This window comes from Callithrix jacchus, chromosome 6 (genome assembly GCF_049354715.1).
Source record: "Callithrix jacchus isolate 240 chromosome 6, calJac240_pri, whole genome shotgun sequence".
Taxonomy (NCBI): domain Eukaryota; kingdom Metazoa; phylum Chordata; class Mammalia; order Primates; family Cebidae; genus Callithrix; species Callithrix jacchus.
In genome coordinates this window covers 91443732-91447875 of record NC_133507.1, presented here as the reverse complement: position 1 = coordinate 91447875, position 4144 = coordinate 91443732, and the positions used below count along the sequence as shown (strand labels likewise).

The 4144-nt window shown below is 46.9% G+C and overlaps 1 pseudogene; it reads right to left on the bottom strand.

Moving 5' to 3' along the window:
* Positions 1-2745: 2745 nt before the first annotated feature.
* On the bottom strand, positions 2746-3607 carry LOC100389065 (calponin-2 pseudogene; annotated as a pseudogene).
* Positions 3608-4144: the final 537 nt, after the last annotated feature.

The window sequence follows — 4144 nt, the reverse complement described above, 5'->3', positions numbered from 1 at the left end:
GAGCATTTTCTAAAAAGCTTTTCTTGTGTGAATAAGAAGAAATGGCTAATTTATTGACCTATAGATAGTGATGTATGTATGTAGAGATACCATCCGTTATAGTGGAGTGGTGATGGCAAAACTGGGTAATATCCTCTTTCATCATCAGATCTGTGTGTGATCTAAAACTGCTCATTTAATGGCTTTGGGATTCTGTTCCTTCTACTACAAAATAAGGTGTATAGATTAGTTGATGTGATTTCCAACTCCATAACATTTCATGCTTCTCGGGAGAAAATATAATTAAGTACGATAAGTGTAAACTTTGAGAAAGACCACGGTGAGTAGAGGTTACTGGGACCTTTGGAGTGTGGCTACACCATATCATTTTTCTTTTTTCTAGGCTGTCCATAGAGAGAATCCTGAAACTGTATTTGTTTTTAAAATAACTCTAAAAGAGGGCATGGTGGTTCACGCCTGTAATCCCAACACTTTGGGAGGCCGAGGCGGGTGGATCACAAGGTCAAGAGATCGAGACCATCCTGGTCCACATGGTGAAATCCAGTCTCTACTAAAAAAAAAAAAAAAAAAAAAAATACAAAAATTAGCTGGGCATGGTTGTGCATGCCTGTAGTCCCAGCTACTCAGGAGGCTGAGGCAGGAGAATTGCTTGAACCCAGGAGGCGGAGGTTGCGGTGAGCCGAGATGGCGCCATTGCACTCCAGCCTGGGTAACAAAAGCGAAACTCCGTCTCAAAATAATAATAATAATAATAATAATAATAATAACTCAAAAAAAGACTGGCAAGGTGGAGTGCTGCATCAACACTGAGGGGTGTGTGGCTGTTGTTTATATTCTTGAAATAACCATATAATGAATCTCTTTTTTTCACTCATAAATTTCATTTCATTAGGCCCTTAAAATAGTCAAGGGAAGAGTTGACAACTAGAAAAACGATTTGTGCTTAGCAGAGAGTGTTTTATTTATTTATTTTTTTGAGACAGCGTTTCACTGCTCTTGTTACCCAGGCTGGAGTGCAGTGGCGTGATCTCGGCTCACCACAATCTTTGCCTCGTGGGTTCACGCAATTCTCCTGCCTCAGCCTCCCGAGTAGCTGGGACTACAGGCACATGCCACCATGCCCAGCTAATTCTTGTATTTTTAATAGAGATGGGTTTTCACCATGTTGACCAGGATGGTCTCGATCTCTTGACCTCGTGATCCACCCGCCTCAGCCTCCCAAAGTGCTGGGATTATAAGCGTGAGCCACTGTGTCTGGCCTGCAGAGAGTGTTTTTATATATTAGAGGGCACCAGGAACATAAGGGAGCTATATCAGTTTTGGGAGTGGGATGCCCTCCGGTAGCTTTGCCCGCTTCCTGGGCAGTAGTGGCTCTTTTCCTCCTGCCTCCCTGACTCTCCCACTCTTCCCCTTCCACCTTTTCTCTCTTGTTTACTCTCTGTTCTCCTTTCTTCCTCACCATCGTGGTCTCCAGGCCCGTGTTTCCCAGGCCCATCCCATTCCATGCACAACTCCTCAGGGATTTGTCCTCCTGCAGATGTGGTCACACAGAGCGTCTGATGGTGCATCAACCCTGTTTGCCATTGGGACCACTGAGCCAGGGTGGTGATTTGCTTCAGGCATGCAATTCCATTCCTAGCTCAGCGGAGGATGGGGATATAGTACAGTAACCCCTCCTAGTCCCCAGGGGACATGTTCCAAGACCCTCAGTGGATGGCTGAAACTACAGATAGCACCCAACCCTGTATATACTGTTTTTTTTTCGATATGAACATACTCACGATAAAGTTTTATTTATAGTAGACACAGTAAGATGTTATAAACAATAACCAGTAATCAATTAGAACAATATAGTGCAATAAAACTTGTGTGAATATGGTCTCTCTCTCCTCTCTCTCTCTTTTCCAAAATACCTTATCTTGTACTCACCTATTTTTGGACTGCAGTGTATCTTGGGTAACTGAAAACATGGAAAAGCAAGACTGAGGATAAGGGGAGACTAGTGCATTGCTTCATCTCTAATCGAGTGGAGATTCCTCGTTTGCTTCCAAATGAGGTGTTTTTTTTTTTTTCCTTACAAACATAGGTTTCATTGCATGTGGTCCACAGTCGTATTTCACATTATCTCATGGAGCAGGGCCCCTGGGTGGGGGCTCCTGTGTAATATTTGTGGGGGTGTGTGTAGCCAGGGGAGATGGAGCAGTATAGCTGGTCAAGCCCAGAAGGGGAGAAAGAGGGCTGGGGTCTCTTTAAAACCTACCGAGGGGCCGGGCGTGTTGGTTTACCCCTGTAATCCCAACATGGAACACCTGCAGTCCCAGCTACTTGGGAGGCTGAGGGAGGAGAATCCCTCGAGCCCAGGAGGTGGAGATTCAGTGAGCCAAGATTGCGCCACTGCATTCCAGCCTGGGCAACAACAACTAAAATAAATAAATAAATAAATAAACTACTGAGGCCACAGTCGTGGGGGTTGGCATGAAGATGCGATCAGGCTTAGCTCCAACAACTCAGACTTCCACTTCGTTGTACAGGCCTCACCTTCCCCACCAGGCTCCAAGGCAGGTCTGAGGGTCTGAGGTCTGTTGGTCTGAGGGTTCTAGGGATATCCAGCCACATGGGAGCCTGAGATATTTAGCATGGTGGCCAGGCCTCGTTTCCCAGGGACTCCTTTCCCAGCACTCTCTCCATTGTCTCTACCCCGAAAAAAAAAATGTGTTTTTCTTTTGTAACTTTTGCAGGTACAGAAACCACAGCTGATCAGCTGACAAAAGGGCAAAGAGGCGGGGCAAGTGAAAATCTTCGAAGACCGGATACTTCCAAGCCCAGGTCTCTTCTCCCTAACACAGCTGGTCCCATAGCCTGGACATGCCAGCAGGAACCCTCACCCTACAGGTATTGGGATATGGCCTTGAACCCTTTCCTTCACAGCCCATTTGCTCATGCCCACCTGGCTGGCACACTTGTTTGTACCTATCTGGAGGCTGATAGTCGAGTGGTCCATGGGAGGCAGGTTGTGGTTCTTGGGATCATAGAGATGCCTCCTTGTGCTGTAAGTGATCATGCCTGACTGGCTGGTGCATTTGTTGGTGCCCATCTGCAGCCCGATGACACACTGGCCGGCCTTCATGCCTTCATGGTGGCGTTGCTGAAGTTCTGCTCCTGCTTCTCCTGGTACTTGACGCCCATGTCCACCCTGCTCTGCAGCCCCTTAGTCTTGGCCTTCCCTGCCAGGGCAAGAAGAGACACCTGCACCTGCATCATGTTCCCACCCTCCAACAGGTCGTCGGCCTTGAACAGGTCCACCGGGTTCATACCATAGCTGACCACAGCCTTGATGAAGTTGGAGAGGTTTTTCTAGCTGGTGCCACTTCTGCATGGAGTGGTTGATTTGGGGACTGAGTCTAGCTGTAGCTTGTTTATGAGTGTGCATAAGATAATCCTGTCCTTCAGGCCCTTCTGAAGTCGGGGCCGATGGAAAGGCCAGTGAGTCCCTCCATCCAGCTGCGGAGCTCTGCCTACTTCTGGGGATCATACTTGGACAGAAGCAGGTTCTTTACCTTGGCTGATAGCTGGTATGAGAGGCCTTGTTGAATTGTTTAGTGCTCATGGCTGGCGGGCATGGCAGCGAGATGGGATCAGAAGGGGGACAAATGAGTTTTTTAAGAAATTGGCTAAAAGCACCATTGTGCCGAGGTGGATGGATCACGAGGTCAAGAGATCGAGACCATCCTGGTCAACATGGTGAAACCCCGTCTCTACTAAAAATACAAAAAACTAGCTGGGCTTGGTGGCGCGTGCCTGTAATCCTGGCTACTCGGGAGGCTGAGGCAGGAGAATTGCCTGAACCCAGGAGGCGGAGGTTGCAGTGAGCCAAGATTGTGCCATTGCACTCCAGCCTGGCTAACAAGAGTGAAACTCAGTCTCAAAAAAAAAAAAAAAAAAAAAAAAAAAAAAACACCATTGTGTTAGATGGAGCCACCTAATAACATTAAGCTCATAAGCATGTGTCAGTTGGTAAGTAACATAAATGTTGAATGGTTGGGCTTCGATTGAGTGCCTGCTGACCCAGCTCCAATGCTAAAATTTTCTTCATATATCTTTCACACATACACTACATTTATGACTCCTGATCTCAGAAACACAT